At 33.8% G+C, this 14,807-nt stretch overlaps 1 protein-coding gene across 1 annotated transcript in view; it reads right to left on the bottom strand.

Moving 5' to 3' along the window:
- Positions 1-1,721, bottom strand: part of LOC106462686 (neprilysin-2-like) — a 56,267-nt gene extending 54,546 nt beyond the window's left edge. The window contains exon 1 of the mRNA XM_013922633.2: positions 1,397-1,721. The gene's annotated coding sequence lies outside the window, so the exon portion shown is untranslated. The remainder of the gene's footprint in view (positions 1-1,396) is intronic.
- Between the last annotated feature and the right edge of the window lie 13,086 nt (positions 1,722-14,807).

Here is a 14,807-nt window from a genome sequence, read left to right as displayed (position 1 = left end):
TAGAAATATGGTTTCTAAAACCTACAAAGCATAATCGTATTAACTTTAAAACTTACCACCCTTAAAGAAATAACAAAAAAACTCCATGCCTAATTCTGGTGACAATTTTACAGGATAAAATGAATCAACCGCTAGGTGAACAGTCTCTCTTTGTAATCTATGACATATTTTTGTTGTATTACAGAATAGGGAAGAATCAAGCAAAAAAGTAACCTATTTGAGAGAACCTATGTTGGATACAATGTTCACTTGAAAATGATTAAAAGTTATAAATATTTGTATGAAGTGTGGTAACATTTTCTCTGACAGTGGGTGAAGAAACACATACAGTAAGAAAACACACTGCCTATGATAAGCCAACAGTGTTTTAAAATTAACGAAAGAAGGAAGCACAGCATTTAGCTTAGACATTTATAAGTGTTACAGTCTTCTTCTTCTTTTGGAATTTTAAGCGTCCATCTTCATGATGAAGATGTTCTACAAAAATAATTTCTTTCAAGTAATGACCAGTAAAAATTATGGGGATTCACATGTTATGTATAAAAGAGGCCCAGTATACCCAGAGAATGTGTTCGAAGTTTGCATTTAATTAACTAGGATACTGTAATATCCGATTCTTTGTCATAAAGTGAATGACTTATTACTGTTAACAGCCGCAAAATTCACAGATTCAATATAATTATTCATAGCCCGTCTTAAATGTTGAACAAATGTCTGAAAAATAGTACATTCAAACAGCTTTAAAGAACAGTACTGAAAGATTACTCGTACGAGGCAGTGATGTCAAAAAGAGCGCGGCGTATCATAACGTGTAAGGCATAACGATACAGTGTGGCAAATATGAATGCAGCATGCTTTGACGATTTTGAAATGTGATGCTCTCGGTGCAATAAGTTCACTTCAGGAACAGCAGCCACTCCTCATTTTTCGTTCCGAAAGAATGCTCCGTTCCATATCGACTAATAACTAATAACCGAGAAAGTAATCAGTATAGGATTAAATACTGTCCGCCTACGATCTAGCAGTCTGGAAAAAAATCACTGTGTAAAATAACTAACAAATATTTTATTTTAATTCCTAACATTTAAGGTAAGCAAGAATTAATTTACTGTAGCTTGATGCTAAATAAGTTCACCCAATTTTACCCTCCGATTTTAACCTCAACTTAAATATTCAGCCAATATCGTCCACACACACACACGCATACATACATACATACATACATAAATACATACATATGTATACGAATACATCATCATACGTTAACAACTTCTTAAAGTATAGTTGCATCAGCGTGGTAGAGAAATATAAGTATCTCGGGAACTCGGATTTGGAGAATGGCAATCTTTATCACAAGCTACATTACAACAGTGCTAACTATTATATATTTACGTACCTCCTGAAATGTTGTTTTCCGTCTCCACTTTTCTTCCCGTGTCTCAAAAGCTCCTAGGCCCTCGATATCTTCTTCAGTGAATACTTAAGAAAGTAGACTAGAACAAACAATAGTGTACTGATGTATTCGATGTTCTCTAAGCCTAACTGTGGGTTATGTACGTCTTGTTTATTTATTTACTTTTATTTACGAATTCTTGAAAAGTATTGCAAACCTCTCTATGGTCAGCTGAGTTGCTTTCTAGAAAAGCACCTTGCGTCTTGATCCTACTCTAGTCGTTATGGTATCATGCTGATTTCGAAAGCAGCAATATTGCCTAATCTGCACTTTCATCTTCACTGCTGTCCACTGAGGGCGCCACTGTATTACGAAACGGTTGACGCGTTCATCTCGCAGCCAACTGGACCAACTCGAGATGTTTTGTTCTGACAAAATTGATTTTTTACTCTAGCTAAGAGGCGATTTTAGCTCACTGTTGAACGAGTACTCCTGCTTTAATCCCTTCCATGCTATGCCGCCATTTCAGGTATTTCAAAATCTGCTTTGAAAGATTTGGGAAAAAAACAGATTAATATGAAAATAGTTTGGGCGTCCTCCACGGGTTTTAATTTCCAACGCATCGTTGTTGATAAAAGTGGAAACCTAAAACAAGTCGTTGGCTATAGCTTTTCAATGTAGTCGTTTATATTCTAATATATTAATTTTATCGGGATTTTTCATATTAAAATATTCCTTGCTAAAATTAACACACATTTTAGTGTAATTAAGTATGCTTTCAATATTTCATCCTGTTATTTATTCGTCAGAAACAGCAAACGAAAATGTAGAAATCAAATCATTTATGTCATTTCTAATTTCTTGTCCGCTACATTCTAAGCCATTTATTTTTTTGAAATAGCAGCAATATCGAAAAATGCTAGTATTTAAAGTTTGTTTATGTGTGTTAGAGAAAAGCCACATTGGGCTATCTGCTGTGTCCACTGCGGGGAATCGAATCCCGGATTTTAGCGTTGTAAGTCCGACAACTTGCGGCTGTCCCACTAGGGGACAGTATTTAAAGAGTGCATATTACACAGTGGAGATAATTTGTATAATATTATTCGGAAATGTTAGAGATGAAACCCAAATCGTTATTAACTTCACGTATTAACATGAAACATGTTGATTAAACAATATCTACGTAACTGGTTACGGAAACGATGAAGTCAAACTCAAAGAAGTTTAACGTTCCACTGGGATTCCCATGGTTTATCTCATTCCCTTGTTAAATGGACATCCTTTTTGCATTTCTTATAAAATCAGTTTTATACAAAAGTAAAACTCCTTTTTTTTTACCGACCGTAATTGATTGGCAGTGGTGTCCTTTTAGCTCGAAATGTGTAGTTTATCATGACTAACAGCAAATAAACAAGCTTTCTGCTACTGTCACATTAATTTTGCCCCAAGTGGCTCAGGGTTAAGTCTGTTGACTTATAACACTAAAAACCGGGATTCGATACCCGTGGTGGGTACAATACAGATAGCCCATTGTGTAGTTTTGCGCTTAACGACAAACAAACAAAAACATACTTCTTTTAATCATCTTCTTAGTCAAACGATTCTCTTTTATTTATTATCTTATATTTCTCAATCTATTTTTAACTTTCGAACTAGTCGCTTCGAAATTACCAACTTGTTTTAACATTTTTTGCAATAATTTTATCCAAACTCCTTTATTAGACATCTAAGCTCTATTTTTTTAAAAACCAGAGGATCTAACTTTTATCTTCTTTAGTTATAAGGCTAGAAATACCTCATAAGACCGGCTTGGTTGCCAAACATCCAATTGGCACGGCACAAAAAAAAAAGTTCGACTGTAATATTCTTTTTTTTTCTTTGCAGATGAGTCGTGTTCCATCCTTCAGCGAGATAACATGCTTATTCATTTGGAGAGAATCTAGAACCAGATATCTTCCATTTTTATAAACATACAAGTGGGTGACGCACAATGCGGTAGTGGAAATATGAACCTTTGTTTATTAGCTGTATTTTGCTCAAAGCTACTCGAGAGCTATCTACGATAGCCGTCCATAATTTAGAAATGATAGCCTAGAGATATGAAACCAGTCAACATCACTCACTGTTAACTCTTATGCTACTGCCCCCCAGTGGCACAGCGGTATGTCTGCGGACTTACAACGCTAGAATCCGGGTTTTGATACCCGTGGTGGGCAGAGCACAGATAGCCCATTGTGTAGCTTTGTGCTTAATTACAAACAACAACAACTTCTGCTACTCTTTACTATCGAATAGTGAAATTGACCGTCACATTATAATGCCACCACGACTGAAACGGTGTCCATGTCCGGTAACTGGTTTCGATCCCGCTTAACTACAGCCTATTGTATAATAGTGTTTACTTCTCCTTGAAGATAAAAGAGATCAAGCGAACAGAATGGCTTTCACGCCCATTGGGATGTATTTTCATAGAGGATGTAAAGAATGTTCTTGAGAAATGCTTTACCTTCCATCAGATGACTCCAAACACTTAGCATGCCAGAAGACAGTTATTTCAGGACAGTGGTGTAACTTTGGTTTAAAAAATGGGGAAGGGGCAGTTTCTGTACCTAAGATATGCATGAGGGACATGTACCCCCCTAAAAAATATACTTATTGTCGGGAATAACTTAAAATGTCATCAACAATAATTTTCAACACTCAACAATAGGTGCCAGACTGCCCTCGTTGTTCGTGTTACTATACTCTTTATTGATGAGAAATGTTATGAGTTATAAAGATGTAGAACTACATTTACCAAATGTTTACTTTTACTAGCGTAAGCTGAATGACCAATCGTACTCATTTTTGATTTTCAGAAGCCTGATTTGCATTACAATGAACTGAGGGGTGTGATTGATACAATTTATAACAGTGGTTTTTACCTGGTTAAACAACGGAGTTGTATAACACCACAAATTCAGGTGACTCCTTAATTGTGTAGAGCGATACATGACGTTTTCCTGCTAAACTATATATTCAGGAACCAACTGCTCTTTGTACAAGGTCTTCAATCCTATAGAAACCATTACTTCTCTCCTATGAAACACACATTGTCAGTCTCGTTTGGTGATTTAGTTTGTCTTATTTATGTATTTCCACAGCCGGATTCTAACCCGAGACCTCTCCTTTCGCACTCTAGGCGAGTACTCTACCAACTGAACTATAGGGTTAACCCAATAACACTTTTTAACAACTTAGACTATACTATTATTCCATAGGATTTTAGTACATTCGCTGTGCCTGATAGTGTTTGCATATCGTATAAAGTTAATCTGTATTAAAGAATACAGTTGATCACACTGTTTATTCTCTAATTCCCCTTATTTTACGTCATATTGTTTATTTGCAAGCAGTCCCATTTGAAGTTCCATTGATTTACAAACTATCTTCCAAGTTTAAGATAATCGAAATTAGTACTTCCCCAAAAGCCCCCCAGTGGCACAGCGGTATGTCTGCAGACTTACAACGCTAGAAACCGGGTTTCGATACCCGTGGTAGGCAGAGCACAGATAGCCCTTGTGTAGCTTTGTGCATAATTAAAAACAAACAAACAAACTTCCCAAAATTATGAAAATTTTCTGATAAACGTTTGTGTTAGATGGTTTGGTAGTGTTTGTTGCTGTTAAACTCAATGGGCCATCTGCTGTGTCCACCGCAGGAAATCGAACCCAGGATTTTAGCGTTGTAAGTTCGGGGGCTGGGGGGGATGTTAGATGCGAAAAATGAATAAAAAAACAGCTAATAAGTTATATTTGAATATGCTTCTACGACATGCCTACAAAATATATATGTCAGGCTCCAATAATATATTCTTTTAGTTTTTTCATCGTCCCATTGTAGTATTTAAGACGATTTTAATAGTGAAATTTATTCCACTATTTAATGAAAAAAGCAAAAGAAAATTCCAATCATAGTTTTATGAAAAGTACAGTTTATTTACTTTTTCAGTTAAATTAAATCGGATTAGTAGTTACGGAGTTGTATGTAATTTTCTCCACGTTTTTTTAAAGTCTTCTTGTGGTATTTGATTAGTGATATATAATCGATATTTATCACACAGAGGTATACAAGGATTATCTACTCAGAGCCGTCCCTAATTTTGAACTAATAGGCTTGGGAGTAATTCTTTGTTTTCGTATAATTGCGCAAAACTGTTCGTGAATTATCTGCACTAGTCGTCTTTGATTTTGAAAAAGTGGACAAAAGAGAAAGTGCAGAGAGTGTTTTTGTACCAGGAACTTTCGGATTTACAGTTCAAGCATTCTAACCATTAGGCCACACCCAGTCCGATTTCACAGAACAGTTACCAATCGTCCCAATAATCTATTGAAGCAACTATATTTCTATTAGACTATACTATTATTCCATAGGATTTTAGTACATTCGCTGTGCCTGATAGTGTTTGCATAGCGTATAATATAGTCTAAGTTAATCTGTTGGTAATTAAATTTCAGGGTTAAATTGATTAATTATTCTTTTGTACCATCAGTAACCATGATGAAATATAACTAATCGATTTATGGCTTAACTTAGATAAAATAAAAATAATGCAAGTTCTTACTCTAAGATATGTAACAATAAAAATAATGTTAAACATAATTCATATAATTATACAGATAGTCCCTGAATTAGCTTGAAAATGATTACCGTGTTGTTATATAGTTTCTACAACAATATTTGTCAGACCGTGTATTTTAAAACGTGAAAGACGCTAACTTTATCTTTCGCTACATTAAAACTTTGATTGAAACTTCACTGAAATATAATATTAAATGTTTAAAGTATGGTGAAATTAATTTATCGTCAGGCGATTGGTTTGTTTGGAGAAAAGCCGCAATCGCTATGAAGCCCTTTAATCCTTCTCTCAGCTGTGTCTATATACATCATAAGCCGCCAGGCGGAGAAACCAATTAGTGTTAAGCCTACACTGTCAAGAGTGTGGTTGTCAGTGTCTTTATTACACGAACCAGTAGAGAAAGATGATTAGACCAGAAAACAACTTGTTTTCGGCATGTGATACTTGTTTAGCTGGAAAACATGAGCAACCTTAAATGTGATACTTCCCTTGCGTCCTTGTTTCCGTTTTAGAGCTAACAAGAGTATTAGAAACGAGTCTCTTGAGGCCTACCTACCGACGTAATTAACAAACATGATCTGGAGCTAGGTACAGCTGATCGTTAAATATCCAATAAATATCAAGAACGATGCTAATAAAACGCTGCTTCGTTGATATTAATCACTCGTGAATGAGACGTCCCTAAGAAATTTGCTGCATGTACAGAGTTTTTTGACATTTTAGTAATCAAATATGAGTTTGTAAATTTGTAAAAATAATGCAAATTTTCTCTTAAATATAAATTCTTACTAAGATATAGAATAAAAAGACTAATCATTTAATTCCCAATGAAGTTCATAAAGTGTAAGTTTTTAGAAGTATACAAGAACTGACATGTAATTTCAAATAATAAAAACCTTTACAGGAATTACTGAAATAATATTTGTAACGTAACCTCTGGTAAAAGGAGGTTTCTCTTATAATGAAAGAAACACATCTTTCTGTTTATCTGTGTACAATTACACTGACGTTATTACAATAGTTAATGCTTTGAATAATGTTTTACTGTAAAGATAATTTTCTCCATGTTTGTTCTCAAAACTTTCCTCCGGTGTCATTACACTTTCGGTCTTAAACCGCCATGTTGTAAACACGTCCATAACTCGGGCGAGTATATATATATTTAGCATTATTAATGTAAACAAATTTGGAAAGTCATGCATTGAGTTTCAATAACATTCAGAGGACATTAAAAGGGAAAGGGTTCATTGACAAAACTGGGCACTTTTCGAAAGGCAAGACTTTTTTGGGGGGGAGGAATAGGGGAGACTGTGGGTTACCTCTGGTATACATAGGGTAGAAAGCCATGAGAAGTAATCAGATCATCTTTTATTCCTATTCAACCAGCCCTATAAACAATTTTAAAATGTAAAACTAAACAGTGAGTTATTGTGTAGTAACATTTGATAACATGATTACTTTTTTACTGTAAAGACCTACCAGTCCCTGTGTGCCACTCATTTTAAAGCCGAATTTTTCTCTTAATAACTCGCAGCAAGCCTGGTGTGTCTTTTAGTAGTTATGGGTAATCTCTAATGACTGAGAAAAAAAAAGGCACTTTTTGGGGCATAAGAGCAGAAAGGAAGGAGCTTGAGTCCACCCAGGCAACCCCCTTCCCATCCCCCATGCACGTCACTGCTGAGTTTGTTACGTCTGTAATGCTAACTCTGAGGTAATTACTTGCTACCAATTGAAATACACTCATTTACCATTGTTTTTCAATATTTCAGTCATATCTGATGAAATTCAATTTCAAATATTTGATACAAAATGTCATTACTTGGATGATCATTTGTTTCGGTATGACTACAATAGATAAAATACGAGAGACCAGAAAAGCCATAATCTTTTCCAACACATAGTATGTAAACGAAATGAGGTTTGAAATCTGGAGTTAAAACATCCTGAACAGGATCATACTTCGCCAGCCTCAGCGTATAAACACCAAATAGTAATACGTTTATACAATAATGGACGAATTAAAGCAAATATATATGTGTGTGTACGTTAGGCAAATTATACACAATACGTATTTTTACCATGTCCAGTACTGACGTTGTGGGTTAGTCTTAGAATTACCGAGGAGTATATGGATGCCATCAGCTTTTCAAACACATTTTCTACACCCTTTATACCTAAATTAGTTTGTCGGTCCATAGCTTAATGTGTTACACGATCCCTAATGACATAAGAGACAAAGAAAAAGAATGAACAAAAATACCACCAATATTGAAATTAGTTCTTTATAATGAGTATTGTAGCAGACAAAGACATATAATTACCTAATATGACGCAGTAGATAGACCCCATCGATGAGGAACCGTTTAAGAAACAAATCAGTAATTTGAAGATTAAAACGTCTGTTCTCTCGCCACTTCTGAGTTCTGATTTTACGCTGCTGCCTACTTGCTGTTGTTTTTTAAAATTCTGTATGGATTTCTAGGGAAATGAGATTATCTCACACACCTTTGGGTGCTACTTTAGGAGATAAAAGTTGTACTTTTCGTTAATTTATGTGTTTTACTTTTGGTATAGCTCATATTTTTCATATATGAACGATTCTATTTCAATTTATGTTCATTTATAGCATAATAAAATTTTATATATGTGTGTGTGTGTGTAACAGGGACTGATCCAGTATTTTATTTAAGTGTGTGGCATGTTTTCCTGAAAACATTTTAAATCATTAACATACGAAATGGCTGTCTCGAAAAAGCTACTGCGGAGAAAAGGGATGGTTAGCCACCCAATTCACCCCACCCCTGAATCAGCCCTTGTACGAGTTTTATTTCATATAATTTGTGAATTATAAGTTAGTCCTACAAGGAATCTAACTTGAGAATAGTCATAATGTGTGTCAGATGTTATTTTCGCCAATTGTCAATTAAAGGCTTTTACTTATACTTCTTAACAGTATAAATATATACCGTGTTGTTGTTGTTAGGCTTAAGATTCTTCAACAGTAGGTGTCTGTGACTTGGTGGCGATAAATTCAAAAATAAACGAACAGCACTCACTCCACTTGTTTCCAAAATAATGTATATATTCGAAACAAATTAAACATATGTACAAAAATTCTTTACACTATGTATGTCATAGTTTTATCTTAAATACTATACAGTTCTCTTCTTCTTGTCAAAAGTCCACTTAGGCCAATTCAATTGCTTTAGAATTCAGTTGACAAGCTGTACTATTTTTCTCTTAAACACTATCAGTGTATAATTCACTTATTCATTTTCCTCTCTCTCTTTTCCTTTTCTTTTTTATCACAACAGTATCGGTGTATAATTCACTTACGTTGTCTTGTTAAGTTAATGCAGTTGTATCCTGAACTTCCAATACTCGTCTGCCTTTTCGTATTTAGGCCTACTCCCAATAAACGTCTGCTTTTTGTCAAAGTCCATACAGGCAGGTTCAATTGCTTTAGAACACCCTTTGACGAGACAAATTATTATCCTATAATATCAGAAAACTGTTACTCCCACTTTAACATATCAACCATTAGGCTATTCACTCCTACGAAGGTTAACTTTACGTTTTCTAACCTTTCTCTGACCGAAACTCTCTTTCAATCGCCTTTACTTTTGGCTCTCTTGTCTGCTGTTCCCGCTCGTCTCACACTATAAATATATATTTATCATTTAATCGTCTGCTCGCCTTCTATACATCTTTATATTCTCGACATCAGTAAAATTTCACGCGACGTTCGATAACATCAACATCAATGAATTATAAACACAACTTCCAACAATCGTCTGCTTTTAACTCTCTTCTTATGAAAAAACTAAACAATCATAAAATAGTCACTCACAAAATAAATAAATTAATAATACTTACAATAAACGGTTATTTATATCATGACACTGCATTGTAATTTCTTGATTAAACCTATGACCCTTGATCTCTGCCTAAAATTGAAGATTCGTAGAAGGACAATTGTATCGATTTCTTTACTAGTAAATTGTGAGCGACTGTCATAAATTTGGAGTAAAATAAAATACCTTATCTAGAAAAGAAAAATTATTGATTAAAAGTTTATTTTCTTAAGCGGTAGAAGTATTAGTTTGTAAAGAAGAATTTAGTAACACAGACGAATAACTGTATTCAACACTGAAAGCAGTACAAGTCTGGCAAATAAAAGGAAAACTGACACGATCAGCAGTTTGCAGAGACTTCGAAACAGAGATGCAATTTCTCCCCTCGGAGGTCAGAAAGAATCTCCACTGAAAGAACCAAAACTGCAATCACAAAGTACATATTCTCTTTGTTGCTGACCAATCCGAAAAAGGCACCAGGATATTGAAATATCTCCTTTTCCATGCGACAGCTGCAGGATAATCGATCCTCCACTTACAAAGTGAAGTAGAATATAATGCAACCATCCCATGAAACAGTAGTTAAAGTTGCTTGAACGGACAGTCGACAGAAAGTAACGCCTCAGAATGAATTTAACATACATCTTTAAAGCTCAACTTAAAGCTAAAATTTATTTTGATTGCTACAGTATCTATCGCGACTCTGGACATTTGGTAAGTGAGGGTCGACAGGGTTATGTACTATGTAAAATTTGGAATGATAATTTTTGTTTGATTTTTAATTATTCTCAGGTTAGATCATGTTAAATGCTTAGTTTTCTACTATTATTTGTTATTGTTTAGTTTTTATTATGTTATGTATTATTTTTATTTTTGGTTTGTTACTACTAATTTTCTGTGTATGTACTATAAGTAATTCTTTTTTTTTTATACAGGTATGTAGTCATTTTCATGAGATGTGTTGTATCTTGGATGTATTTTTGTTTATACCCCTTCTATGAAGGTGGATTAATAAAGAAAAAAAAACACCTGACCTTGACCGATTTAGGATGTCCCAGACTTGGAAGTTATGAAAATTTACAAATTTTGTGGATATGAAATGTACATACCATAGGAGAGTGAGGTAGGATATATTTTAATACTAAAACCGAATAGGCTAAAAATTGCGTTCATTGAGTAGCTATCAAATTTTTAAGTAATTAAGTTTCATGGTTGTGGTAATTCAGTTATCTCTAAACACAAATAACGGTTATTTCAGGCTGAAAATATGATATTGTCATTGTCGATTTTTAAAAAGAAAAAGTAACAACGCACTGCATATTTGAATACTACAGTTGATTCCTGTTATAAACATTAAGACACAAGTGTTTTTATATTAAAACTTTAACCAGAATACTTATATAGTGATGTGACTGTAAAACATTTATTAACATTGCCAACTGACAAAAATATAACAATTTCCAGTTAGAAAGTGGCCTGTATAACCTATTCCCCAGTAAAACTACTTTTATGAATGAAGTAGAGATATAAATGAAGGTAAAAGCACTTGAGCATTATAATGAAAATATATACTTCCTTTTCAAAATACGAATTTCAATAGAAACTTTGGGAAATGTTTGGTGTAATAGTACGATTTCAAGTAAGCCTTCATTTCTGCTTAATATCTAAGTTATCGTCGGGTAAAGAATAGGTTCAGCTGAGAATGAAAATAAACCCATATTGTCAATTGATTTGGAATTTAAGAGCATAAATGTAGGTTCTTGCAAATGATTAAATATATATAAAATTGTTTATGTCGACAAAATTACATTTTAGGACTTGAAAACTACATTGACAAAGTAATAAAGGCATTTCAGTACAATACCAGATTTTCTAAACAAAAGAAATACCCTACAACTCCAAGAGAATACAAAATTATTAAATTCTTGTTCAGTATGAAGAAAACTAATGTCATATATGATACTAAAATAAAACTAAAATCCGATTTAAAACTGAACTCCTTCCCGAATAAACTGGGCTTTCAGGTTTAAAGATCTGATACAATTCTTTCAACAGTCACATGTTATTTATTAATTCTGCTGCCTAACATGTGAGGGTGCCTTCAGATATCGGATAGAACTATTTTGTACACGAAGCTGCAGTGTTGTACTCTATACAATTCTTATTCTTGTAAACTGGTTCTTCCTGTAAACTAGCTTCGTTACACAAACAACTGGCACCCCTCCTCGTAACATATCTCTGACCGACTAGTCAATCGGCGTCGGTTTGTACAGCACAATAAATAAATATTAGTACGACATAGAAATTGTTAAGCAAACAACCACTCCATTACTGTTAGTTTTTAACTTAATTTATTTGTAATAATTACACAGTGAAAGATAGCTTTGATTTTTGATAACGTTAGAAACTTTAGGTTTGAAGAAGATGTGTAATTAGCCAGTCTAGATATTGAATCTGTTCACTAACCTTCCCCTAGATGACGCTATGTGTTACTCTTGTCTTGAAGGACAATGAATGTGTTAATAAACTTACCTTTCAAACAAGAAGTGATGGAATTTGCCACAATAAACCTCACTTTAATGGTGAATTTTATTAACAGGTTGACAGATTTTGCATAGATTCTAGCTTAGCATCTATAATGGCTAATGTTTTTCATGTGTTTTTACACGAACAATGACTGAATTATTGTCCAACTGAGTTCAAACCATTTAACTACAAGAGCTATGTTAATGAAATATTTGTGGTACTCGAAAATAGAGTGAAATTAGTAGAATTTGTGAATTGTACACATGTTAACATTGAGTTTACCTGTGAGCACCAACAGTGATCTCCTCTTTTCTGTTTTTATGTGTCTAAGGAACAAGGCCATCTTGATGTTGGTTGTTATCAGAAACCCACTTACACTGGACTGTACACTCACTTTTAAGTTTTGTTCAACTATATTACAAAGAAAACCTTGTGAACTTCATGTTCTGTGTACACCGAATCACCAATTCTTGCGAACTCTTACAACAAAAGTTACTCAGATTAAGATCAACCCTTTCCCGAGCAACATTATAGTAGATTCTATTATCAATAAAACCATTCAATAATTATATCTATCCAGGTCACTGAACTATGATGTTCTAAGGTATGAGTAATAATCTCTCTACCTTGGATGTATATTGAGATTTTGTTTCAGGTTTAAATATATAATCCAATTATCTCAGTCACGTGCTATTTATGAATTCTTCTGCCTAATTTGTGAGGGGGCCTACACCAACTCCATTGTTAGTAGACTAGAGATCGTTTAAAATAACACTCTAACCCTAAGTTCAAGCATTGTTTGACATACACTAGGTAAATGCAATGTGGTTACGTCCCCCCACCATGTTCATAGTAATCATTAAATGATGAAAACGAGGCTATATACTGATTCTTTAAAATAAATCGAGATTAAATGATCAACAAAGCACTACTAAATTTTTACTCACAACTTAAATATTTGAGTAAGATCTCATAAGTCTTTATTTTCAGATTTCGTGACTCACATTTATATTGATTCATTAAAGGCATAACATGTTTCGTCTAGCAAACATCAGAACAAAACTTACAGTCAAGAACCATTTTACTTCTTTATATTGAAATTTATACAATGGGCTATCTAACCGTACTGACCGAGGGTACTACTAAAACCCCGAATTTTAGCGTTATAAGCTCCATGACTAATAGCAATTATAGCAGTTCAAGTATAAATAGCTTGTTTAAGAACGAACGGAAAGTTTCTCGTTCTAATTTAGATTTTCTAAACTAATCATCGCAACCATTTAATTAACCAAGTTAAATAACCAGAACGTTTTGACAATAAATATAAGTGAATGAAATGTTGAGCTTGAGATGAGCTTGATTTTCACGAATTGAAATGAAATTTAATCTTTTCGGAGATTTATTTTTGTAAATACTGTAGAGTACCATTACTTATGAGCAATCATTATAACTGAAAGTATCTGATAAATAAAAGTAAAATTGCTGTTGTAGATCTTGGCATAATTAAGCGACAGAATTTAAAAAAAAACACTAAACGGAAACTGTGGCCCCCTTATAACGATATGTGAAATAACAAAGAAAGTGAATGGAATGTATAATCATGCATGTTAACAAGAAAAATAAACAATGTTACATATATTATGAAACTTCTTATGAGCACGAAACACCATAAACAAATGAGCGCTTAACATATATTGTAAATCTTAGCAGTTCATCCTCCAAGCCGAACTAACGACAATCCAGTCCTTACCAGCTGTTCCTTTAAATAATCTTACTCGATCATCATTCTAGACATTTACAGCTGGCACCATCGGCATCAAAAATACTTAATAAACACGACCAGTTTAAGGTGATGTATTTCTTTCACGCTAAAGCTTATTGTCAAAATTTCTGATGGATCATATTTTTGCACCACTCCTAAAACACTAAGGTTTAATATTATTTTTTCTTTTGCTTTTGTTATGCGAAACAAAAACGAGTTTTTACGTTGGGAAGGTCCAAATAATAAATTCTACCTCCCAGTTTTCTCAATTGAAGCCTTCTATGAAGAGTTTCTAATGTAAAAACAGTAACTAAAAAGACTAAGAAAGCTACAACATCAGAAAAAAAACAACACAGAAACCAAACAAATGCGTACCTATTTTTTGCGGAAAATGGTTTGACGTCATCTGTCTGAAAATTGACGTCATTTCCCTGTAGAAACACTGAATATATACCATTAGTATAATAATGGTTGAAGACGGCTTGAATGGTAATGAAGAAAAACTTTAATATAAGCACACACACACACACACACATATAAACACACAAAGTTAATAGGTTAATACTGTCAGATTCTTATTTTTGATATATGTCTAAAAGCTTGAAGAGTTTGGTTTGACTTCCTTAGCAGTATACTCATTCATCCATCAAAATA

This window comes from Limulus polyphemus, unplaced genomic scaffold (genome assembly GCF_000517525.1).
Source record: "Limulus polyphemus unplaced genomic scaffold, Limulus_polyphemus-2.1.2 Scaffold1225, whole genome shotgun sequence".
Lineage (NCBI taxonomy): Eukaryota > Metazoa > Arthropoda > Merostomata > Xiphosura > Limulidae > Limulus > Limulus polyphemus.
Note: the sequence above shows the minus strand (reverse complement) of the source record. Positions and strands in the feature narration are given on the sequence as shown.